The sequence below is a fragment of the Anser brachyrhynchus genome, assembly GCF_964034855.1.
Source record: "Anser brachyrhynchus genome assembly, chromosome: 2".
NCBI lineage: Eukaryota > Metazoa > Chordata > Aves > Anseriformes > Anatidae > Anser > Anser brachyrhynchus.
In genome coordinates this window covers 15,585,185-15,612,921 of record NC_137695.1, presented here as the reverse complement: position 1 = coordinate 15,612,921, position 27,737 = coordinate 15,585,185, and the positions used below count along the sequence as shown (strand labels likewise).

At 38.0% G+C, this 27,737-nt stretch overlaps 1 long non-coding RNA gene across 4 annotated transcripts; it reads right to left on the bottom strand.

Moving 5' to 3' along the window:
• Window positions 1–27,566, bottom strand: LOC308190183. Of its 4 annotated transcripts, XR_013946981.1 has the most exons (6): window positions 25,993–27,566; window positions 22,847–22,974; window positions 21,845–22,004; window positions 20,916–21,034; window positions 5,494–5,622; window positions 1–4,944 (listed from the first exon to the last, which is right to left on the bottom strand). It is a non-coding gene; the product is annotated as an uncharacterized lncRNA (long non-coding RNA). The 4 variants fall into 4 exon arrangements; XR_013946979.1 differs by having other exon boundaries at window positions 20,916–22,004; window positions 22,843–22,974; XR_013946980.1 differs by having other exon boundaries at window positions 20,916–22,004.
• Between the last annotated feature and the right edge of the window lie 171 nt (window positions 27,567–27,737).

Below are 27,737 nucleotides of genomic sequence, written 5' to 3'. Positions count from 1 at the left end.
ACAGAGGTTGGGGTAGGAGAGTGTCTCATTTAATAAAACGTTTTATTATTAGACATCCTTGTGAGTGATTTAAGCCCTGGGATTTAGAGCCATTGCTCTCTTTTCTATTTCATTGTTTAAATGGGTCACATATAGTGGAAGAACTTCAGCACATGGAAATGAGAACAATACTTCATAACATCCTTACATCTCTTCCTATTGACTATGGTGTATTAGGGAGTTGGATGGAAGTTCAGATTCTTTAGACACAGACTGGAATCAAACCCAGATCCCCTAATTCTGTTCCAGCCCTTGGAAGCTCTGGAAATAGGGGTGAGGGATAACACCTTTTTCTTCTCTAGTTGGGTTTCAAAAAAAAAGATCTGTCTCCATGGAAGAAAGGTAGCAATGGGAGAAACGGGTGTCCAGGCCCCAGAGATCAAGGAAGAAGGATGAGGAATGAATGATTTTATTGTAATTTCTTACTATCCTGTTCAAGAAAATTCAGTTTGCTGTCTTAGGTAAAACTTCTTACAGGCTTATCTATCCCAATGCTTTGTGTATATAACAAGCCTGGATGGATAAATTAAAGACAAGATGCCACAGTGCTCTAAACTGCAATACTCTCATTGACCTAATCGTAGGATTACAGACTACCAGGAAAGCCTAGGTAGTAACTTTCCCTCAGTTTATTTTTAATTTGATTATATGGTCTATGTTGTAGGACCCTAGAGCCCACTACTGGTTTTCAGACCTATTCTATGTGAACTTTGGGCATTTTGATTACATTTCATGTTATTATTCTTCTGTCCATTGCAGTTCACTTCTGGAATACAGATTTTTATTTCTGTTGCCTTTAAGAGGGTAAACTGTTTTGTAATAAATGACGAGAATTTTCTTTGTCTACTAGTATGGTATTATCATTGGTACATGGGCTTTGCAGAAATCTAAGTGGTTTGGGTTTAATGCATCTTTTTATATACTGACCTATGTTATCATAATAAATGTAATGTATTTTTTAAATAAACACACTCATGTAGGCTATAGATCAGTGAGTTTTTCTCACATGGGAAGATTGATTTTCTGGAAGCCTAAGGCTTAAATATGACTACCTGCTTAGTTTAATTTGTAGTGAAGTGTTTACACTCTTACCACAGCCGTTTCACTTGTATAAGGCAGCCTCTTTGCAGTGATGGCTGCTTTATAGTATATGACAAAAGTTTGAAATAGGTTTAATATAAGTTAGAATCTACTTAATACAAAATGACCCACAGAATTTCCACAGGGGCAGAATATAGTCTTTCAGCAGTTGATGGAATAATTCCTCATGAAATGTTATCAACTGGGATACTGCAATTTCCAAAAGAGCATAATATATTAAATGTCAATCAACATGAGTTTATGAAAATAGTTCTTGTCAAACCAAGCAGATGTCTTTCTCTGATGGGATTACAAACTGGATTAATAAAGGTAAATAGCATTGATACAATATACATAGATTTATGTCAGGCATTCATCTGATTGCCCAGCAAACATTTTCTTTAAGGAACTGTAATGACTAAAAGTCAACACAGCACACATTGAGTTTATTAGAACTCGCTAACTGGTAGGTCTCAAAATGTAAACGGTCTCATAACTGAACAAATATGGCTTTTGTGAGTCTTGGAAGAGTGTAGAGGAGTTGGGCTGTTATATCTTTATATTTTGTATCTGTATGGCTGTGACTGGATTAATGGATCCAGTTTTGGGGTTTGCCATTTTACAAAGACATTTGTTAACTGGTGAGGAGAAAGGGGTAATCTGGGGAAGAAGTACAGGGATGGTAAAAAGACAAGAAAATACTGCTTGTAAACTTAATGGGTTCAATCTGTTTAGTTTATCAAAAGAAAGGTTAAGAGATGACATAGTCACAGTTTATAGGTATCTCCATGGAGAGAATATATTTGATAATTATGGGTTCTTCAGTCCAACAGACAAAGACATAACAAGATGATGTAGATGGACACTGAAGCTGAAAAAAAAATCAAATATACAGGCAGTAGTTTTATAAGGAAAATGATTAACCTCGGGAAATATTTAACAAGGATAATGGTGGAATCTCTGTCTCTGGCAATCTGTAACTCACAATAGGTTGTCTTTCAGAAAGATTGGATTAGATTAACACAGTAGTTCCTCACAGTTTTATAATCTGAGAAATGTTTGGGTGACTTAACTATTTAGTCTGCTCATGTTTAAATGAACTTCTTCCATTTGTTTATTACCATTTTTTGCTGGCTCGAAAATGGTAGCATGGACCAAAACCCCTTTCTCAGATGAGAATGTGTTTATATGCTGATGCACTTTGTGGGTTGCCATAAAATTTAAACTACTCCTTTAAGCAGTGCAAAATGAAATACAGTCTCTGGCAGCAGCAGGATGTACACAGCTGTAGCATGTGTGCCTGTCATGTCATACCCCTAGCAAGCATTCAGATCCTGGCATGCATTTTCTTAACATAAATAGTTTAGAGTACATGCTCATGCTCTGAGAGAGAAAAAAATTGCTCAGTCTACTGTAGCAACCCTGACCAATGGGGATTTAATGCCCTCTTTAGAGAAGCCATCTCAATGACACAAATCTACTGGCTTAGTCTATCATTTAACAGCTCTCAGAACCAGTTCAACAGCCTGGTCAAAATTTGAACTTCAAGCTGCCCAAAGATAATACCGGACTATGTACTGTGTGATGAGAGTAAGCAATCTAGGTATCTGAGAAGGACGGGACTTAAGACATGCTCCTCTTGAGGCCACATTTCAGTGCCTAAGGAAACCGGATTAGAGAGCCTCGCTGTTGGTGCTTCTCCTCTCTGGCAGAGTGGCTGTTAGCAGCTCTGACACAAGGAAGCACAGGGGGCCACATTCAGGCAACTGGCAGTGCTCTTCCCTATCTCCCTCCATCCACGCAGCCTCACACCTGGATGCCTCCAACCTGTGCTTTGTTGGCTATGTTTTTGCCATTCCTAGTGCTGTCATGTGGTTAGAAGTGAAAATTTTTATTTTTATTTATTTATTTTTTAAGATTATGCCTGGCCTCTTGGCCATATTCTAATTTACATCACCAACTGCCTTTTCCCTCTGCATTCTTCCCTGCATTTCAGTTGGTTGCAGTATTTCTTCATATTTGGTTCCTAATAATACACAACTACCATAACATGTAACTGAGACAAAGAATGTAGATGTTTCAAAAGAAAGGGTTAGACGTTATATGAATTATAAGGATAACTGTGGTTTCTCCAGGACATAAATCAACCCACATTCTTCAGGCTATAAATCATGTACTAAATGTCTGGGTCTTAAAGGAGAAACTTCCCTCACCAACATGTTGTTGTATAATTGCCTATTATGGGAGTTTTACGTCTTCCTCTGAAGCATCTGGTACTGGTACCATTAGTTTGAACTGGAACAGCAATTCCTGTGCGCCTTTGTGGAGCATTCCTGTGACAGTTCAGCAGCTGCTCAATTCCATCTCAGATAGGCTAGCCAGATGTCCCACTGTTTTAAGGTTGTCCCACTTTTCAGCATCCTATTTGACTTCATTTACTTGCCTTAAGGAAGGCTAGCTAACCTTGTATTTTCACATAGTTTTGCTGTCTAATGCCTCTCATATTGGAACATAAAAGCTACTCCTAATGTGATTGTGATGCAGGGGGAAACTGGTCATAGTTAGGGAATTTTTAGAAGTCTGGTACTCAGGAAAACATAGAGAAAAAGGTATTGCTGTTCAACTAATTTCATGTCCTGTTTTATGTCTTTTTTACTGCAAGGAGAGATGCGTGTTGTAAATCCCAATCATGGCAACGGCGATAACTATAATTGATTGTGTATAATATTTTCCATTCTCGCACTTTATTTTCAATATTTCATAACTTTCTGAAGCATTCACTTAATTGTTTTTGAATAAGGGAAAGAAATGTAAAAAAAAAAACAACCAACTATCTTTTTCTTTATTATTAAACAGTTCTGGTCACTGTTTTTAAACGACTCTGCCACTCAAATAACTAAATAACCATGGGTAAACAGCTGCAGATGAGATTGCTGTAGACAATTTGAAGTAGATTATTTTTTTTTTAAGCTACGAGCATGTAAATAGCTCATACTGGAAATGCTGAACAGATTTTTCAGCAAATTTATTGTGACAAATGTGATAAGAAAAATTGAAGATACTATCCGTGATGTCTATCTTAGATGTCCTAGGATGAATGAAATTATTTAAGGAGTCTTATGGGGACAGAAAGTGCTGAAAAGTTCAACCAAAGGGACTAAGCCCTTCAGAACCAATGCATGAGATGCCAACTCACAAATTACTTAACTATTTCTAGACACAAGCAAGACATAAAGGACATAAACTGGGGCTCTACAAACAAGATGTCTACTCCTGAACTAACTGTCCTAAGCTTTTTTTACAGTCAATGGTGATGTAATCAATACTGCCATTGGAATCAAAGGCACAATCTATTCTAATAGGGACATGCAAAAGAGGTTTTGTGAATTACTTTTGTGTGAATTACTTCCTAAAAATATCTGCCTTTGCTGGCTAAATGGAGTTTGGAGTGATGAGCCTAGGTATAGTTGTCTACTGATTGAAGCTTAGAGACCTACTCCAAAACATACTCATTCGGATCCACATTTCTTCCATCTTCTTCCTCTTAAGATCACAAGTATAATATCCATACAGAGTCCATAAGACGTCCTGCCTATGTTTTAGCTGCAATCTCTTATGACACACACATGAAAATTTTTAATCCAAGTATGGAGTACCTTAAGTTTGGGATAGTCAATACAGCTGCAAAAATAATTCAGTCTTCATTTCCATTTTCACTTAGATGAGGTGCTCTCTACTCTTCAGTTAGGATGCTGATGAAGCAACTTCCAAGGCACTCCCACACTTCCCCTGATGGATGAAAGGGTTCTTTGGCAACTGCCACAACTAACTGAAAAAAAAAACACAACCTTCTAGAGTATCTCTGTCCAATGGGATATATTCTCAGGCACATGATGGTGAAGACAGAAATAAAGGTATAGCAAGGTGGTAAGGTTTAGTAGATTGACATCCCCCTAGTATGTTCACTGCACTTTCTTCCTCACTTAGTCTTCCTCTTGTTTTTACCTCTTTCCTTTTTACCTCCTCCATGTCCTCTTTTGTAAGCTATTCTATTTTATCTCTCACAATTAACACAGAAAAAGGCTTTGCAAACCCACACAGAATCACCACACAGAAGTGGAACTTACATACCTGTGCCTCTTTTCCCTATCCTTTGCTTTATTCATCAGCTAAGGGCATTACATACAGTGGCCGTGACGTTTTAAACATGTGAGTTTTGCAGTCATTGTAAGCTGATGATTTCAAGGTTAAGCTTGCTCATTCACCTTACCACTAGGGCAGTGGAAGAAAATGCTTCTATGTCTGGCAGTATCAGTTTATTCTATTTCTGCCTCTCTGTTTAAAAATAGCCCAGAAAGAAAACCTGCAGGTCACTTGCCTGATCCAGTTCACTGTGCTACCCCAGTCCAGGTCATGGAGAACTATCCCAGCCATGCTGAGGGTGTGCAGCAGGTACAAGCTGGTTAAGCCAGCACTGCCTCAGACAGAAATGTCAAAAATGACCTGAAAAAGAGAGTAGTCAGTAAGGTAAGAAAATATGCTGATGATACAATGTTATTCAGACTTGCAGGACAAGGGCAGACTGTGAAGTATTACAAAGACTGAATGACTGGGCAATAAAATGATAGATGAAATGCAATGTAGATATATGTAAAGTGATGCATATGAGGGAAAACAGTCCCATCTCCACTTATAAAATGGTCTCTGAGGTGTATTAGAATTTGAGAAGGTCCAGAGAGGGGCATCAAGGATGATGATCCTATTTTGATCCTTTTTTTTTTTTTTTAATGGTTTCTGCACAAACAGCAACTGCATAGTCTGGAGCTTCTAAGTCAGAAGAGAAACTTAGGGAGGATTTCATAGAGCTCCGTATAATTATGAGTGATGTGATGACTGACAGCTCACTTTCTTTGCCAAAAACAAGAAATGTAACCATCATGTGCATGCATAGGGGCCGTGTTCAGAATAAATTTCAAAGGGTGGTTCTCCATGTGGCAGGTGCTGGACCTATGGGACAGCTTGCCAGAGGGTCTTGTGCATAAAATTAGCATGATATCAATTGGAGCCTGGACAAATACTTGAAAGAGTCACCCTCTGGATATTGCTAAATAGACAAATCTAATCAAAACGAAGAATCTTTGAAATGAAAATAGTTTGAGTCTGAATATGCAAAGCATTATGTATGTATGCTTGTTCTTCCTTGGATTTTTACTTGTGAATACTGATAGAAACAAGATATTCAGCTAGGTGGACCATTGGCCTAAACCAGAACAGCAGTTTTTGCATTCTTCTAACCATGGCCTTGTGAGTAGGAATTTTCCTTTTTGTGGTGTTTTGCTGTAGTCACTGTGATAGTTATACAAATACAGAGTGAAGAGATAGTCCTAATCCACAAAATCTTATCTTTATGGCAAGATATAACCTGTATAGGGGTAGATGGGAAGAAACCTAACCAAGCAACTAGTTCAGCAAGTTTTTCAACACTTTGCCTTTAGCACATATGAATGTGTGAATAGGAGCCAGAAAACAATCAGGTGTTTGGGTGTATCTGTAGGTGCATTTTGTTAGGAAGTTCTTCATGAGTTTAGCACTTCTAAGTTCTTTACTTTGTTCTTAAACATCCCTATAATGCTTTTCATAGTTCAAGAAATTTGTCGATAAGTTTAGGAATACACTGAGATAAAAAAGCACTACAAATAAAAGCAAATGTGATTTCTTTCAGGAAATATACTGCCTCCAATCAGGCAGTAAGACTGTTCCTAGATTAATCTCAGAAACACTATATTCTGGCACAAATAAACTGTGGAAATGATTAAAAAACAATGATGCTAGACTAAAAGATTTCTAATTAGATCAATGAATATGAATATGATGTGGTATGTGCCAGTTTATATATAATTTTGTAAGATGTATAAGGAATGCAAAAATGTATGCTTATGCTAGTATCCCTATATGACTATACAAATGTTTGCGTGAGTTGATCTGTTTGCATATATTTAGATATTATTTTTATACTCACAAAGAATGTACATTTGTGAGCACTCATGTCTTTCTACATATGGCTGAGCTATCCCATTTTCTTTCCTTTCTCTAAAATTTAATTTACCTTCTGCTTCCCTCATATACATTTCTTAAAGCAAAACCCTTTTCTGTTTTACAAGGCTGATAGGAGTTTCTTTCCAGGATATTTCAGTAAACATTATCATCCAAGTCATTCCATGCAGTTTAAAACCCCCAATATCAAAATAAATGCGAAAGAAACTGAATGAGGAAGGAAAACAGTGCTGCAACTTTTGTTCTCTGATCAGCATTTTTTCTGTTCAAGACTTCCTGAGTGGTAAAATAGCTCAGCCACCCATGAAGTCAAGTCAGAGGGCAGAAAATTTTTATATTACTCAGATTTCCTCAAGGGGATGACCACACTATGACCTCTTTGCTTTCTGTAAAGCTCTGTGACTCAGAGACGTTATGATGCTTCTATTTTAAAGTTTCTCCAGTGAACATTCAGGCTTTCCTCTGTGACACTTTTCAACTCAAGGTGGGTAAAAGCATCTTGCCAGATTCAGTAACCTAAGGTCATCCTTGGACTCCAAGTATTAACATTTGATTAGCTGTAATAGTCTATTTTATTGTCCAAACCATTCTTTACTTACGTAACTTGACTCACTTGAGTAGCCCCACTCATTTCAAGCTCTGAAGTAAACGAATGACTCTCTACTTAAAGAGCCACCCCATCTGTTTTTTTCTAGTACAAGCCTGGTAAGCCTTTTTTAATTAATCTGGAAAAAAAAATCCTTTATGGCTTGTAAAATAGCAACATGTTCCTGTTTAAAAAGAGAGAGAGAGAGAGAGAGGAAAGATAGCTGCATGGTTAGGATATAGACTGCAGATATATTAAAAAGGGGAAGAAACACAATAAAGTAGGTGAGCAAATCATTGATGTTAAATTTATCCACATTTCCAGGACTGAAGATTAAAGCCTCCCAGTATTAAAATAATACATAAACAAATGTAAATGTGAATTTCAAGTTGAGATTTCATTGTGACAAGTGCTGTAAGCTAAAATGAACAATTTTTTTCAGTACTGTCCTGATGTACTTCATTCTGTTGCCTTCTATTTTCATGGGTTTGTTACTTAACAAACATAGTTATACACATCAAAGAGAACGCTTGCAAATACACAGCAGATTTTTCATATAATCATATGTATCTAAACTGTGGGTAGCAGAAGAAACAGTTCTCACAATTTAAGAAGTGGGGCAATTAATACAGGTTTTTCAGCCTGATGCCATATATAAAAGTGATGATAGAGTTGTTTATGAGGAAATGGAAGTATATAACGTACATGGCATATGAATAAATTCAGAGAATATTTGATCCATCAGCTTTTTATGACACTTTTCCCGCCTTTGCATATCTGCTTGGTGCGGGGACCTGGTAAGGAAAACATTTGATATATGTAACAAATCAGGTGTGAGAGGATCCCTATCAGTATTGGTCAAGTGGGAGACAAATAGTATCACATCCTCTTTTTCTTGCTCTCCAAGGAGGACGAAGCAGGCAGGGAGTCAGGATGGGGCCATACATGTGATTCACAGCTCCTCTCCTAAGCTCTTGTACAGGTTGCAAATGCATTCTCTCCTGTCTTTCCTGCTAGCCTTCATTCCTGGGCTCTGTGAACAAAGTGGTGCACACATGGAAGGAGGCAACAGTGTGAATACAATTAAAACAAAAGAAGATAATTCACCATCTCATAACTGAAAATGTGTGATCTTTCCATATTATCCTCACTTACTTAGTATAGTATATAAGAGCTAACATTTCCTAAGACACTTTTTGGGTTTTAAATAAAAATCATCTAAGTGGTATTGAGCATCTGCTCAAATCACAGGTAAGCGCAGAGATTTGAGAGTAGTTATTTAATACCAGTGGTAAACTCTTTCTGTGTAATCTAAAAGTTAGAGCAATGTGTACAGACAGCCACTGCAATTTTATGCAGCTTGGTGTATGCAGAACACCAGTGCAGAGCTGGCACGTATGTCACAGGACCTCAGAGAGATCCACAGATTTCTGGAGAGGCCTTGGGAGGCCTTATGGGACACCTGGTGTTTCTAACACCACCCTACGAATCTCACCTTTTTCATCTGGAAAAGGCTGTTCATCCAATCTCGTTCCACTGCCAATCATCTGTCCCAGGCAACTTGGTGTAGATTTTTTCTCTTTTTATTGAAAGAGTCTAGATGACTAAATGGAGTGGGCCCTGATATTTTACATAGCTAAAGGTAGGGAATGTCAATCCCTATACTAGAATATTATTCAAAAAGAGTTGCCAAATCCATACAATATTTTGTATCTGTATGATACAGCTCAACCATCGGTCATCCCACTGGATCATGATGATACCACTAGTGTCACTGCCTGAACAGAAAAGGAGCAGTCACAAACTTCAGTGGTCTCTGTGGATCTAACAGATAACCTAAGGACACTGAAAGGGGAGAAGATCCAGTCCTGACACCATCTTTCTGGGGTTTTCCCAAAATAGTTAAAACCAGCTTTCTAAAGTTAAGTATCAAAATTGATTGATTATTTAGGTACGTCAAGCAGGCATGAATTTTCAGGTTTAATCAAATACAGTCATGCCTCGGTTTATTGCCAATCAATGTGGCTAAAAATACCTGGGGACTCAAGAAAGAGAGGACAACATTTTTCAGAATGCTGTTAAGATTAAAAGTATTGCTAATGTCTCATATAAACCGAAGTTTGCAAGAAAAGAGCATGTTTTCCAGTCAGCTTTGATGGTAGAGCAGAGAAGGAAAACGCTACTCAACATTTCCTGAGAGGAGAATCTGCTGAATTCTATTTTATCTCTGACTGATTGAATTATCCATTGCAAATAGTGTTTGTTGCTAATTTGGCCGTTTTGCTGTTCATGAATCATTCTGGAAACAATCCTGATTTCTACAAACACATTTGTTCTTTGTAAGTATTCACTGAACAGTTTTATGCGAACAGATTTCAGCCTATTTTTTGTTCTCAAATTGTTAGTGTCATCTATTCACTATTTGAAGTGTTTGACTGGTCAACCAAATCATATCGCATTGTCTGCACTCCCTGATTGGGTAACTAAAACTTATAAATACAAGTATAATGAATAGCAAATGATGAATAGCCAATAGGGTATAACAAATATTGGATCATCTGAAATTTCATACAAGAGATACATAATTCATGTAACTTTTAGGACTCAAACATTTCCCTGAATACCTGGCAGCTTCTAGAAGATCCTGGAACTATGAGGAATGTATGTCAGAACAATCAGCAACTATACTCTTCATTTTATTAACGTAACATTCAAGAATCAGGATTTCTGTTTGTCAAGAAATGTTGATCATCCTGGCAACAGTGCATTTATCTGCATGTATAAATGTGATTCGTTATTATTTTCTACTGATATTCGAAACATATTGGTAAAGTATATATGTATGAACCTAGCACATGATGCTACGATGCTTTTCAATCAATGACAGGGCAAGACTTCTTTGTGTATACTGAAATGAGAAAGAGGAAATGATCAGAGGCAAGGAATGTATTTTAAATTGACATCTGGTGAGGTAGGCAAAAACAGTTCCAGACTGCAGCAGCTTCATGGAAGATTTTCATCTAGCAACTTTTTTTTTTTTCTAATTTATTGTTTTCTTTTTGATTCCTTGAATTTTGTTTTTAATCTAAATATTAAAAATATCTCAATTGATGTTCATTTCTTCTTTATGGTTTTAGATGTGAAGCTGTCACATATTTAGAAATACAGCCTTGCACAGTGTGATTTAATAACTAACTGACTTTTAATGCTACAAGTACTTGTTATGAAGGAGGAAAATTACAAAGAAGTGACAGTATTTATTTAACAATTCTTCGTGATTTCAATCCAGATTGTCAATGTGCTTAATATTTTGGCCCAGTGGCCAGAAGGATTTTTTGGCTGATCCAGATGCTGCACAGCTAGGGGTTGCCCCTCCACCTCTTCTGCATCCACCTCTTCTGCATCCCTCTCTGTCATTGCCTCTAACTTCCCCATGCACATACACTTTGTCAAGGTGGGGATCTTTTGAACAAGAGTGCAGACTGGGCAAAGAGAGGAGGGAAATTGGCTTTGTAAACCCTTTGAGTTCATCTGGGGATCATCCAGCCAGACCTGCAGGAAGCAGGTACCATGTAACCTATTTAATAATGGGAACAGTCATCAGAAAGCAGTCAGGTTATCTTGTCATTAGTATTTGAGAAGGCCAAGAAACAGTTTTTATGGGAGAGGTAGAATTAACATTCATTTTAATGCAGAATAAAGGCAACAGCATGCCCCCTGCCCCCCCCCCCCCCAAAAAAAAAAAAAAGATTCCAGTGAAACAAGACATCCTAATTTAGCTTACAAATGTAACAGATATGGGAATAGACTATGGGACATTCAGTGATGGCTTGGACCAGTGCACATCTGGGAAGCTTTGCAGGACAAGACATTGGCAAGGAAAACTGCCACGGACGAATCGAGCAGACTCATTCTCCTCTCCTGAGCTCCCCAGGAGGTGAGTGGAAGCACCTCTAAGCTGAATATACCTGGATGTTAGATATGTCATGTAGGTATCACCAAAATTGCAGTCTGCTATTTCCAGCCCTAATCCAATATTTGGATCCTCATTTGCCTTTGGTCAGATCCAACCTTGTGCAGGAATAAAAATATTTTCTCTAATTACATGAAAGGGAGGAATGAAGCCTAACCAAAGATACAAATGTTGAAAATTTTCTTATACATAAGTACTTATGAAGTACTTCATACATACATGAAGTACAATACTGTTGTCATTAGCTATTGATTAGTTAGACTATCAGACAAATAGACTATCAGACAAATGCATTGTATAAGACCAAAGCTGTAAGGTTGTTAACCCTTTTGACACAAGCACTTATCCTAATGCCAGTAGCCTTGCTTTCCATTACAAGGTACTCCTTGTAATAGAAGGAAGGAAAACTTCCTGGGTATATTCTTTGGTGCATCCTCCTTGTTTTGAAAAGCTACACAACACAGGCTCTTTGCTGGAACTCACTAGCTATAAATAGCCACTCTTCCACAGAGAAATCCCTAACCTATCTTTCTACTTAGCTCCAAGACAAAGAAATGTTTTCTCCATTTTCCTTTCCTGTGCCTATGACTAACTCTCACTCTGATGGCTTTTTATATTCACTTCCTCTTCTGAAACACCTATCCATAGATTGCCACATCAGCCTTTTATCCCTGCAGTTTTAACCAGTCAACTTCTCAAACCACAGGTAGCAGTTTTTATCAAGTTTTGCCATGTTACCCACTGCCTCAGACAATGGCTTCTGCTGTTTCTGGGGTTCTCACTAAATGAAGATGTTTAATTACTCCTTTCCTTAAGGCTGAAGAGTGGCTGTTTAGCATGACCATTGCTTAAACCAGTTCAATAATTGTCTGGGGACCAAAGCGTCACTTGAGAGCAGTCACTCATTTTTTCCAGCATAACAATATTATTATTTCCTGGACTTGCCATATGGGCTACATAGAAGTGGGACACATAGCCAATTAACTGAGACAAAGGTTTAACTTAAAGCAATAATGATAGTGCATTTAGTGCACTTTGGAGCCATGGTTATCATTACTGAATTATAAATATTAATAACAGTTAAACACATTGTCAATGGTGCAGCTATTAAACATCTGCTACCTCTGTTACGTGGTGCTTTTTAGCCAGAGTGAAACCTCTGCTTTGGGGCATATGCAAGTGCTGCAGTCTCTGTAATGGCATTTTGACCTCAGTGTGGCTAATATAGCACATATACTTTTCAGGAGCATCTGTTTTTCAAGATTGTTTATAAGGATTGCTGTTACCAGTTGATGTAGAAACAGAAGACAGGATCCACTGATACTTGCACTGCAGACTGAGGGCTTCAGGCATGAGGGATGTGCCTGCATGATTTGGTAACTGAACGCCCTCATAGGTGCTCTACAGGAACACAATGATTGCCTCCTCCTCATTGATACACTGTGGTACTGTGCAGAAATCATATCTGTGCCTCGATTTGGCCAACAAACGAGTTCCTTTCAAGAAAACAGTGATTATCTAATAAATAACAAATAACATGGTGGAAGGTGCTCAGGTCTTCTCCCAAGATCTGGTTTTCTTAGTATCAAACACAACATTCTGAGCAAGTGCTTTCAAATACAGATTATTCTGAGAGGGATCATTTATTTTCAATCAAATTTTTTACTCAGAAATGAAGACCAAAAATATTTCTTAATGTCTAAGCACATGAAGTAGTCACTGCACATAATTCTTATGAGACCTAACAGAAAGAAAGAAACTTTACCAGTATTTATTTTTAAAGAATTTCGTTTGGTGCTTTTATCACAGGTAAATGTACCTTGACAGAATGCCAGAGAAAGAAGGAAAATAATGTCATCTGCCAGATCTTTTCCCCAGAATTACTTTGTTCCAAATCTATGGCCCAGTGGGGAAGAAGTGATTCGCTCCCAAGGTCATTTAAGCATCAAACTGTATTTCTGGTAAGGAAAAGCCGTCTCAGACGGAACAACCAATGACACCATTATTCTCAAAGCAGGTGTAATCAGAATTTTGTAAAGTCAAAAAGACAGCAAGCCAGAGAAGAAAGAAGGAAGAAAGAAAATAGGAAAAAGCCCAGCATGTTAATATCTGCATTTCTTCTAATTTCATAGGAGACAAAGAACAAACCCAGCTCTAGTCTACAGGCAAGACATTATGTGAACAGATAATGCGTTGTACTGGTTTCAAAACTAGAGAGAGCACTCAAGACAAACAAGGATCTCCATCTATTCTGTTGATCAAGAAAAGAAAAAAAAATAAGAGGTGGCTTGGTCTAAAAGGGAGAAGCTATTTTATAGCAAATTCTTAAATTCATCATATGAAGATCCAGCAAGAAAAGATGAAAGGCCAGGAAAAGTTAGCTAGAAATGAAATGAATTTTTAACATGCAGTGGAAAGAGCTACTGTAATATCTGCTAACTATCAAAATTCAAATCTTTAGTAAAAAATAAAAAATAAAGTGACCATGCAATGTTTTTATGCTAAGGAATTAGAGAAAGTTTTGTCGCTTTGCATCTAAACTCAGACTTGTTCTGGATTCAGCTTTGAATGTCACTCTAACTCAATTCTGCTATAAGCATTACTTCTTTAGTGTATCTCCAAGGACTTCTGGAGGTAAAAATATTTATACATCTCTAATATTTTAGTTCTTGATTTACATCAAAATCTTATATGGTTAGTTCTCATGCATATTAAACAAAAAGAAGACTAGAATTCAATATGCAATATTCATTCAGAGTGTAATTGAATCAAAGGTTTTAACCATACAGATGAATTTAACCACTATAGGATTATGGATAAAGCATATTTAGCAGAAGCAATAAAATGGCAATTTAGCATATTGAAGGGCAACTAGCAATTTGACATAAATAAAATAGAGACAAAAGCAGACCCCAGCAGAAGCAGAAAGTGGAAATTGTTAAATAAACTCTCTAGTTAAAAAAGACTATCCTTATGCAATGACACTATACATTGCCAGCTTAGAGCTCAGTAGAAGGTGTCACAGTGTAAACACCTGGTCTAAAAAGAACATTGTATAATTTGGAAAACGACTGGATTGGTGTTTACCGATGTTACAGAAAAGTGATGGAGAGTGGTGAGAGTGGATACTATTCATAACAGGGGTAAGCATTCACCATACTTCAGTGGAGGTAGTTGCCATGGGAATATTAGCTTAGATCCTGAGTATGTTTGGTTACTTCTTGCAGGGATTTCTGTTCAGGACACAGGGGACTAAGATCACTTACTCTGCATGAATCTCTCTCTCTCTTTTTTTTTTTCCCTTCAATGAATTTCTAATAAATAAATATATAAATAAACTATATAAGTAATAAATACGTAGTAATAAATACAAAGAAAATGAGTGAAGAATTCTGTGTCCAATTTCTGAATCCATTCTTGGCATCCAAGCAAACTGAACCATTGTCCAACACCCACTTTGCTTTACAGTTCACATTAGACATTTCTATGTACTATATTTTGTAGATGTTGGCATCTGAAAGCCAAAACACAGAAATGTTTTTGGCTAGAAAATAAGGACATGCCTCTGAATGTTGTGGGTTTGATGAGCTTGTTGGCAGGAGGATGGTGAACTGCTTCCCCTGGTACGCACCTGGGGATGGCTGGTGCACAATGCATGCTGCCCTTGCTTTGTCATGAGCTATAAGTTATTGCACTGTAGGCATCAAGTGGAAAGTTGACTAAAAAAATAAAGCATTATACCTTTCACTGTGCTAATAGGAAGCATTGTTCTGTGGTACTTGCTAAAGGATTTTGTGTCACTAAATTCAGTCTAAAACTAGCTTGGGGATAATCTGATAAAGTTAAATTCACTCAATTTATAAACATTTGCATGTTATTTATTCATATCGTTTACATGTGTTTGCCCTGATAACATGAGCCTATGAGAAACAGCTGTCAGCAGCCACCAGATTCTGCTTGTTCACTGCTTTTTGCTGGAAGCCAAAAACAACTGCCCAGGCCCCATGAATACATGCAGTTCATTTATCCCAATTAGAAACTAATTTCAGGCAAGTGCCACTAACCAAGAACAATGTGAGACAGAACAAGAGAAATGATCTACAGCAGTGCAGTAAAAGAAGAAACAAATAACAAATGAATATTTAGAGATCCTGTGGCCTGGAAAGTGTCTTATTTTTGCCAAGCTGTAGATAATGTGTCTTTCAGCTACTGAGGCTTCTATTATCTGTGCAGGCATATCAGGCTCAAATTTTGTCAGTGTGTTTGTTTCTGAGTTTGCAAAACTGATAAGAATATTGCATGAAAACGTTTCCCTCTCTAGCTGCAGTCATCAATACTGCAGGAACAGCCCTCTTCACAACCTGATGGTGTGCTTACCATCTGCACTTCGCCAGCAAGTCTGAATGTTAAAAAAACTAGAAACTTCAGAACTTACTCAAGATTTCATTTCAGTTTGGACTGAGGTTTCATGAGGACTCTTCGTCACTTAATGGCTGCTGCTTACCTCTAAGCTAAGCTTGCTCCAGAGTTCTACCAAATGTGATTTCCATTTTATTGCTTCTTTTTAATACTGATCACAGTTTTGTATACACGGGTGTCTTAACTTGTATTATACATTGAAAAGGCCAAGATCTTGAAGCAACTTATGCATACATGCAAACAGAGTGAATGACCAAGCACTAATTTGATAGCTACCATCACTTTTATCAATGTGCAAACTTCAGTGTCAGGTCAGCATGGGTTCCACATAGTTTTCCCTTGGCTTCATTTTTATTTATTTACAATTCTGCATGAAATGTTAGCAGCAGCAGTTTAGAACTATGGTACATCATGTGTAAACATATCAAAAGTCTTCATTTCACATAATTTTTAAAATAAATATAAACAGCCATTAATTGGTTTTAATTGAAATGCCTAATGTTTTCAAGAACACGTGTTGTAATGGAATTATTTGATACTTAATGTTTCATTGCAACACACTACTTTAGCAGAGAAGTTATTCAAGGCATGAATTAGATGAACAATATTTTTATCAATGTTAAAATACGTAACAAAATTATATTGAAAATATAATGAGAACCCCGATTTGTGTAATATTTGCCTTAGTCTCTAAATGCAACTCTTTTTTTGTAAGCCATTTCACTATAGGATAAACAGGAGGTTCTAATCTAGAAAAGTTGTATAAACATAATCAATGCGAGTACAGCTCTCATTTATCTTTAAAATAACAGAAAGGATGATATGCCATACTATGACACCATAAACTAACTAAATATATTCAAAGAATATTAAAGAAGTTAAAATTGTATATTTTTCAGAGTACAAACAATTGTTTTGGAATTCTGATTTGCAGAACATTTTTTTATTCTTCTGATTTGAAATGCAAAATAAATAAATAAATCAATCAATCTCAAAAACAGCACCAAAGGTGTTTTTTTTTTTTTAATCTTGATTATGTCCAGTGCTAAAGAGCACAAATTCTACTAGAAATAGTAATTATCTTTGGGGAAAACAAAGAAAATTTGAATAAATTTCTGTTAGCCTTTCAGTGCAAAAATTTGAGACAAATAAAATTATAGCAGGCAAGGTAGCTACCACTAGACTATCAACAAAGGGTGATTAAACTGTAGTCATGAGACATTAAATGAGTGTCCTACTTCACACTCACAGTTTGACTTTTCAGTGCCACAGACTAAGTAGACATTATAGATCATTGCACATGCTTTGTAAATGCTACCTGTGATGCCTAACAATTAGTTTTGAGGCTTAAATTTGCAAGAAGAGATAATTATGTACAATAAAATTTAGGAATCCTTGTTTGAAAATGATAGTATGAGTTACTTTTCTCGGTATGGAGTCACAAGTTTTGCCCATATGTGTCCCTCCATTCTTTCTTTACTTCCTTTCCTCCTTATTTTCTTGTTCCCATCTTCTCCAATCTTCTGTTCCTCCCTGCCTTATTTTTTTCCTTTTTTTCCCTTTTTCTAAACTTTTTAAAAATATTATTTTATTTCTTATAGCAGGAGGCCTCATAGGCTTTCAGGGTAAGACAACTGGAAAGCAAAGTTAAACGCTTCTGTCACTCTAAGTATGCAACTGTACATCAGTTTGATAGAACATTTAAGAAATTAACTTGGTTATTTTAAAATATACTTCATATTTTGGAAATGAGTGCCTCACACACTCAGCGGGGCCAAAATTGGATTGGTCCCTTTTGTTCAAATGATTTATGTGATGTCTTTTTTGGGTTATATAAATCTTCACATAAAATGAATGGTGTATATTTTCAAAACAATTATGTAACTCACTACTGGCACAGAAATTGCAGATGGCCTATGTTAAACGTTTTATTTTTTTTCTTTTTTTCTTTTTTTTTTTCTTATGCATGAGATTTATGTCAAAAATCTTCTTCAGCTGTGTCAGAGTTATACTCAGACAAAACTTTTTAGTTTTAGAATGCCTTCTTATTATGAATGATACATTGTTTACAGGTTTAGAGTTTTTATATTAAGGTGAGGATAAGAATATTTTGTTATTTATTTGGCTGCTGTAAAAGAGTTGGAAGAAGAGAGAGGCAGAAATGGATGTTACAAGCTGCAAAACTACACCACCATGTTAGTCCCAGGGACAGGAATAAGCATTGCATTTTATTAAAAGCATTTCCTTATCATCCCTCCAGTGTATTCTGGCCATCAAAGCCTTCTTCAGTAACTTAAGCTTTTTTGTTTTTTAGTGCCATTGCCATTAAAAATAACAAAATACACTTTGACTTTCCTTGCTAAGATTTTGGAGGGGGAGATTTGTGTTCTATAAAATTGCACTAATGTCTTCATGAATTACCTTATTTACACATCAAGATCACACTGGAAAACCATTTGCTTTACTTGAAAAATGTGTAACATATGCACTGCTGATTGTTGAGATACCATTGTCTTCTAAGTTCAATTTCAGATGCATTGTTACATGAATGAGCACAGTACTGCAAGTCTCTGCTCTTGTCACCATAAGTTTATGAACATTTTGCAATGAGATTTCTGTTAACCCTAAGGCTGTCAAACAGCATTTAAGATGGAACAGCACCTGATCACCATTGATCATTTGCCTACTTATAAAGAAGAAAAGAGAATATGCTAAGGAATGAAAAACAACAAAACTAAAATAATTAACAAATGATTCATTCCCACACAGAAAAAACTAAATGTCAACCAATCAGTTCTTTACAGCTGTGCATGTTTTAAACATAATTTTTTTCAACAGCTATCCCCATCAGAACATGTTCTACAGATGTAAATCAGTGCCAGTGAATTAAATTTTGCTCAGGGCATTGTGTACAATTACAATATAGCCATTAATGCAAAGAAAATAAACATGGAAAAATGTTTTACATGACATCGGATCTGACTTATTAACTGATTCAGTATAAATGGATGTCAAGAAATTAACGACAGCCCCAGGACCTATCCAAAATTGCATTGTTTGAGAAAATATTTCACTAGTGGCTTAAAATATGTTATTCTTTCATTCTGCTGTCTGTACTTCCAAATGAGGGAACTATAGCTTCAGTTAAAAAAAAGAAAAACAAAGAAAAAAGAGAGATACCACGTCAAGTAAAATATTGCATGAAAGACAATTTCTGCATCAGAAGGTCAGAGTAAAGACAATGATTAACAGAACAGAATATATGACCAAGGAAAAGCAAGACTTCTCTAAAAAAGCAGTTGCTAAAGACAAGAAGCATGAAAAGTCCATTGCCATGGTGCCGGATGTGTTGTTGTTTCTTTCTGACCTCACCTTGTCCAGTCAAGATGACTAAAAGCCTTACTTTGTTATTTACTAGCTTTTAAGCATATGGTTTTTGACAGTCTTCATTATTCTTTAATAAGTTTCTTTTGTAGTGGAACTCACTCCTTCGAAACTCAGTTAAGGAATTGAATTGAATATTTCATCTAGAGCAGATCATTTTAATTCATTTAAATATGTAAAGACATTCTGTTTTGTTTTGTGGGTTTTTTTAAATACCCGTGGGCTTGTAGGCAGAGATGTATATAGTCTTATCTCCAAGCGAAAAGTCAGGTTTCAGTTCTCTGCAAACTTTTCCTTGTTCAAATTAGGGCATCTCAATGCAAGAGCTTGTTAAAGTTTCATGTTATAAGGGATGGGTCTGCCTTGGCAGATTAATTTACCAGCAGGGAAATCTACTTCTGTTTTTCTCAATGCCAAGTTTTAAAGCCTGCTTACATTGTGGGTGGTGTGATTTGAGAGGAAGCAGGGTAGCCACAGGCATGGGATCAGAGTTTCGTCCTTATGTACATGAGCGGGTGTGTGGGTGTGAGAGAAAAGCAGAAGCGAGGGATCTATCCTTACTCCTTGCACCCAAGCAGCTCTCCTTGACATCCCAGAGTGCGGCGTGTGTTTGGGACTGATCACACTGTGCCAGTGTGTTTCCCTGTCATTCTGATGGGGCTGGAAAACTTGATAACCTTGGGGCTGGAAAACCTTGTGAGCATTCTCCTGGCTTTGAAACAAGAGGAGAGAGAGGAAGCAGGTAAGACCCGTATAACCCACAGGAGGGTTTTACAAAGCCCAGAGCAAATTCCACCACGCAGCACTGTGACTGCAAGAGGGGGCAGTGGGGCTCCCACACCACCAGACCAGCGCCTGCAGGATAACAGCTGCACAAGGGTCCAGAAGCCAAATGGTTTCCCAAAAGGCCAATGTCACAGCCGACCCCACACAGTGAATCAGACCTTTTCCCATGCACACCTATTTGGAAAGAGCTGTCAAATTAAAATGAGCACCTTTGTATATGTTGATGCTGATGGTTAGTGTAATAAAAGACAACAGCTTTTATGGCACGGGCTTTGTGGAACCACAGAGTGAGAGTCTGTTAGCAGCTCCCCAGTCAGTTTTCACACAGGTGTAGTGTTAAAAGGAGACAACTTAATGTACAAACATTTGCAGGCCTGGCGGGTCATTGATACAGCCAAATGAATCCCATGGACACTGAGAGGACTCAGAGCACCCTCACCCATCACAAACAAAACAGACTTCTGTTTGGACCCGGACTTGGCAAATTTAACTAAGTAAGACAGAGTGGGTTTGCTCCAGGCTTACACCCAGGCAACATTAAACATTCCTGCAGGTCTCGCAGACATAACCAGACTAAATTTTAAACGAACTTACCACCATTACCCACCAGTGCCTGCTCCTGGAGGTGCCCTTGCAATGCTGCTGCTGCAGGCACTGTGCCAGCTGCCCTCAGCCTGGCCAGTCCGAAGGCATCGGGCATGCTTCCAGATGTGCTGCAGCACAGAACCAATCAAAGATACTCCTTCAAACCTAATGCCTTACTTTTACCTTGCCCTAAGATTACTGGAGGCAAACACTAAGTGCATTGTAGACCGACTGGTTTTACACTTCAGTGATTCCTGCTTGGGGCTTCTGACCACTACCAAATTTGAAATCAGGAACTTGCTTATTGATTTCTCCGCATGTGACACTGAGGAAGAGAACAGAGACCCTTCTCAGCTAGTAAGAAAGAAGGCCACGTGAGCTGGGGCATCTGGGAGCCTGTTTGCTGTAAGATTCCATTTACTGCTTTGGTGAGAGAAAAAGTCAGAGTCAGAATATAGTCTTTACTGTTCTGCTTAGGCCACAATTTTCTGCTGTTTGCCAAAGCAGGACCAAATAGGAATATCCGCAAGTAAAACCTGTCTTCTGGTTGCCATCACACAGCCTGTAACTGCAGAACAGTGTTGCTTTTGCACTCAGTTCTCTCTAATTGGTTTTCTCAAGAAGCAGTTTCTCTCCAAAAATATTGATATAGGAGTGGCAGGAGGACAGTGGAGAATCTGTTCAGAGCGCCCTTCTCCACAGCCTGCCCTGGGAGCATTCTGCTGCTCACAGGTTGATATTTTTCTCACCTTTTACATCTTCCCCCACTCGGGCTAACCAGCCCCTGCACCTGCTGCTACAGGATATTGCCATCCATGGCTTTCCAACACTTCATATTCTGATGAATAGTTGGCTTCTTGTCATTTCAGAGAAAGGCCCCAACTGTTACTGAATTTTCTCTCCAAGTCCAGAACAGAACAGAAGAAGCCCTTATTTACCTTAATGGGCTCTGAAGATTAACTCTGCCATCAGTCTGAGGTGCCTGGTCTCCTCATGCTGATTTCTGCCTTTGGTTTCATGACTTTTGGCTGGTGAAGGAGGATTTCTGCCCAAGTTGCTCAGATCTGTAAGCACGATGTTCTTGGCTAACTGTGATACCTGCGTATTAGAAGATGCCATAGAAAAACAAACTGTCCTGTGGCTTATGCAGATATAATTTACAAACTCTTTCAACAAAGTCCTACAGTGAGAGAGTAAAATGAACATACTTTAAAGCAACAAAGTGACCTGTAGCAATAAGCTTAGAAATTCTGCTGAAATTAAAAACAAAACAAAACAAAACACTCTACCTCTTTCAAAAACAGTCCACAGCTTAATTACTGTAAGAAGTTTTTTTCTCGTGAACTTGCAGGTTGCTGTGCTAATACTACACAGCATTCCTTTAAGGCTTAAGCACATACATTTTAAAAGCTGATAACATTTTTTTCCCATTAGAAGAGCTTAAATCCTTCTACAATATGTTCAGGGATCACGTTGCACAAATTTGGTTTCCAAGCCAAATAAAGTCAGAAGTCCTAGCACCACAAAGCTTAATGAGTGAACTTTTGCCTCACTAAGGCCTGGAAGATAAGAAGAGATGAAGACTTTAAAATAAAGGCAAACATTTGCTTGAACATGTAAATGTAATTGTTCAGACTGTAAATTAAATTCAATTAAGTTCAGAGAGTAGTATCTTAAGCCTTTAGCTAATTATACTTGTGAGCTTCAACACATTAAACTTAGTACTTTTAAGAAAAGGGAATCTGCCAGTTAACTGCCCATTACATGGACTGGTTATCTCGTTTCCATTAAAACACCACTAAAACTTTGCCACCTATCTGCAAGATACTTCATAGGAGAAGGAAGGAAGGGAAGTGAGAAGCAAGGGTCCTTTTGCCAACCATGGCAAAAGAATGTGAGTCACAGAAAGAAATGTGTATTTACTGGGTACACAAACCTACAGCTGCACATCCGAGGATAACCATGTTCAGTATCGGGGTGACTACTGGCAAACAGTTACTTGCAATGCCATCCACCTTGACAGACACCCAGGGACTGACTGTTGTCTCTCTGGTTAGCAACACATCCCCTGTAAAAAGAGAAAGCTCTTTAAAAAAAAAACCATAAACAAATAAAAAAAAAAAACACCACTACCAAAAAAAAAAACCACAGAACAACAACCCTTAAACATCACAGCAATTCAAGGTCAAATAAATGTTCTGTTTTGTGATAACTGCTAGGCTGGCCAGAACTTGAAGGTTTGATACGGGTATTTTTTGACCTGAAAACATGAAGGAAAATATGCAAGGGAGCAGGAAAAGAAGAGGGGGAGCTGGGGTCAAACTGAAACTCAAATACAGGGGAAGAAAGTGCATGAGACATATAACTGAGGCAAATGGAGTCAAAACAGTGTGAGTATGGAACGGGGGAGTCAGGAAGAGAGTTTGAATTGAGAGCCTTTAGGTTTCACGATCTGTAAAACAGAATAAAAAAGAATGAAACTAATGCTCTATTGACTCCTTAGCATGAAGGAGCAGGGAGGAGGCATTGCAGGGAAGTGAAGAAATAAAAACCAACAGGAGGTTGACATGTCAGGAGAGAGACAGGGAAGACTGCAGCCTCAGGAGACTAAGCCAAGAACATGGCTTACAGAAGCTACAAAATGTGCAACCAAGTGTTTTTATAGAGGGACTAGATAGTGTTGGCACAAGACAGCAAGTGTTAGCACTGGGAGACAGAAGAAGTGCTCAGTGTGTGACAGTGATGAAGTCCCACGCAGCCCTGTGAAAGTATGTCTGCGCTGCATAAAACTGAGGAGCTCGCTCTGAGCTTCTTAGCCAAGCCTCAGAAGCAGTCTATGCACATTAGCACTGCTCAGATTAATTTAAGTGGGCTAATACCCCTAATTTGTTGCACGTATCAGTAATCCGCACTTTGCAGGGTTAAGCAGACTCAGCGTATCTTTGTAAGAAAGAGTCACTCCAGAGACAGCTGAACAATGGGTCACTGCCTTCCAAACCCATTCAAACCCTTCATTTTCTTGCTCTGTGTCCTCGGTCAGTGATTATGAACACCAGAGCAATAGGCACTGAGCAGAGACTGCCAACAAGACTATGCTGATGAATAACTGCCCCCTCTTAATTACTGCCAAAGCTAACAACCGTGGCTATGTTCATTCCAGGTGGTCTCCCTTTAAGAAAATGCTCTTTCGCTTTCTTTCTTTTTTTGACAAAACAAAAACAAAAGCAAAACCACTGTTGTATAATAGAAAAAGTCACCCAAACGCACACTGGGTATTTGCAGCAGACAAAAGGTGCTGTTCACACGACTTTTCTGTGTTGTGTTTTCATACTGCTCTAAACTTTCTGCTGGGTTTGAACTCCTGCCAGCATTTTAGCATAGCAACTTGCTTTCTTCATGACATTCAGCAAGTGGTTTTGCCTACTGAAAGGCTTGGGCTGCAACCCAGGGAGAATTTTACATTATGAAAGAATGGAAAGTCGGTTACAGCAGGAGCAGCAAAAACTACACACCTCCTTTCCCTGACCGCAGACTAACCCAGCACGCCGTCTGCACGGTCTGGGTACATGATATTATGATTGTGATCATGTGGGACCCAGTGCTTCCAGCCAAGAGGAGAACATACCTTGTTCTGTGGAGCAGAGGCTATTCGTGGGGCTCCTGTGGGCTTGCTGCTACATGCACAGTTTTAATATGCTTGTGTTTATGTGACTGACTCTGCACACGTTGTAGAGTAGCAGCATACAGGTAGGAGCCTGTTGGTTCCTGAGACATCCCTGAAAGAGCAGGGAGACAGGCAGGGATGTCTTCTTCTCCAGCAATCCAGCCTGCCTGATCTGCAATCTTTCCAAATCATCATCACATGATGGGGAGGCAATGTTTTCCCAGGGGAAGAGGGAGGCTCGGGGCACGCCATGGCATATATAAATTATCCTAGCAAACTGCACAAGGCCCATAGAGCACAGGTTGAGTGTTTCTAATTAGCAACAATATAGCAAGTTCAAAATCTCACTCAACTGAAAGATTTCCATTGGCTTTAGTGATCACTGGATCAGGCCTTAAAATTAGAGGCAGGTAGAAAGCTAAATAGGAGACCTCTGTGTGTTGCTGGTACAGCTGTGACTGTGAATACAACTGGAACAGAAACAACTTCAGGGTACCCCGAGACTCCACCACTCTTGTCCAGTGATTGGCTTTTATTTATTCCCTTCCTCAGTGGAGCTACTTTACACCACCAGGAAAATCTGGCCCATGCACTCTGCTCTGGAATATTTAAGCCCAGGTGCTTTTAGCATTGGGCACAGATTATATCAGGTGACAGGTGCAAAGTAACTGTAGTTAGTTATACCAGCATTCAGACTGAGAAAAACATCATCATAACATAAATAGGCTGGACAAATTCAAAACCACTGTTACTGAGCCAGAAAGACACACTCCTCTTCCCACAGTTGGTCTCCTGTCTGCTGGACTCAACGCGATACTGCTTGCAAGGAGGAACAAGGCTCCTCTGCATATTGTACATGCAGCTTTTGCTGCTGCGTGGCTTTAGGTAGATTATTGTTCTGCCACTTGCTTTAATCATCAGCTAGTGACAAGTTAGTGATGGCTTTAGTACCGGCACTTGTTGGGGATGACATGTTAATTCATGGGGATTTTTAAAATTTAAATATATATTAAATTAAAGTTACTTTTGCTAGGCAGAAGGTGTTATAAACTAGTAAAATAAGCAATAATAAATTCAACAATAATTACAAATATTGGCTTAAGAAAATACAAAAACAATGCTGTACATCAACAAAAGCAATGAAGAGAGGCAAAGGGACACCATATTCTTGTGGATTATTCTGGATCAAAAGCCTCAGACCTTGCACGTGTGATCCCATTAGCCCAGAGAAAACCCTAAAAGCAGCGTAAGTTTGCCACAGCAATGGCAAACTTACCTTAAAGGGATCAAGTCTACGTTTGTGATGAGACAAGTCACCTGTAATTCAGTGCACTGCCTCCTTTTTTCTTGTGCTTTCAAGTACAGAGCCAGGTCACTGGCACAGAGTGACATTTTTTTTTAGGTATATGCCTTGAGTCTTACCTTTCCAATCAGGCATTCACAGCTGAGGGCAGGCAGCTGAAAGCCTGAAGTCTCGATCCTGAAGGACTACCCTGGGTAAAGCAGGATATAGAGTCAAGGCTTCCACTTCTTTTGGTTCTTCTCTTCCCATATAATTTCCCAGATTTTCTTGCTCACACTTCTCTGTCTACATAAAAATCTAATACTAACAAAGTTTAAATAAATAAAATAAAACAGGCATCTATCTTAATTGTTTGTTTCTTCCTTTATGTTCACTGTGTAGAGCAAAATTGCAGGCTTCGTCCGAGGTCTATGGTGATAAATCTCAAGAAGGGCAGGACCTTCCATTATGAATGGAAAGATGGCTTTAATTTAAAAAATAAAATAAATAAAAAAAAATCAATACATTATTTTAAATCATTAGAATCTCGTGCCAGCTGCAAAATCAATCACTTTCTTATTAAAGTGCTTACATTCACTATAAAATACTCAATGACATCCAGTCTCCATTATGAAAGAGCTGGACTACGCTCTTAGGAAGCCAGCAACTTGCATTGTAATCATGGATTTTGCATAATAGATGAGAGTCTGCGTTTTAAATCATGGAATTCTTTTCGGAGGAGTAGCTGACATGTAACGTGTGGTCCACTCACAAGAGGACTGGGAGTGTGGGCAGTTGTATGCAAGGAAAATTGTACCTAGGGATGTAATTTAGAATTTCCCAGTCCATAACAGAAAGTCATTTAATGCTGTTTGGGAAAATCTGTCATAACAATAATAATAAATATAATAATAATTAAAAAACAACAAAAAACAAGCAAAAAAAAAACCCAAAAAAACAGATTCTGTAGACAGAAAAGGACAGTCTGACCCAATTTACTCCAATCAGAAGTACATAGCGATTAAAAAAAAAAAAAAAAGAGGTAGGAAGTGAAATAAAATGTCAGGAATTTGGTTTGTACCAGAGTTTTGTTTTGCTGTTATCTCTACTGCAAGTGACTGCTCTATTTAGTTCTGAATAATTGCTCTGCAAGTTGGATTAAATTTTCTCCTCTCCCTTGGTTTAATGTTGCAGCAGAGACAGTGTATATTATACAATGGCATAACACATGCCTTTTAGAAAAAACCTTGACAACATGAAATTCCCATAGGTGCTATGCTCACAAAGCATTAGCGTAATGATGTTAGGGAGAAATCTTTGCTCTTATAGAAACTGTTTATATCTGTCAGAGTCATATATGCAGACTGTTGCAAACACTATGGAAATGAAAAACCAAACTAAGACACAATAAAATTCTGTTAGTGATTGAGCAAAAGCAGAGTTTGAAAATGAGAGACGAAATTCCTTCCACTGGAATAGCTGCATTTTAAATTATGGTAAAGCACAAGTAGAGGAAGCATCAGAAAATACAGATGGAAATCATAGACCAGTGCAATATTAGTGTGGGACACTTTAAGGCCTAATTCAAAGCCTTCTGAAGCCAGTATTATGTCTAACAGGTCTAATAGTAATAATAATCGTAATAATGGCTGTTCTTCATAATTATGGATGATTATGAGGCACTTAGGGTAATGCAGCTATTTACTTTCACCACCCATGTATTTGTTTGTGTGAGAATAGATTCAACTGTGATGAACATCTATGGTTGTGCATGTTTGTTTTTGATGACTGGAAAGTGCTAATTGATTCTCCTTGAGCTTTCTTCCTTGAGGCTTTCTTGGCCTCCATTTTATTACACATTTTGCCTCATAGTCTGTTGTATCTT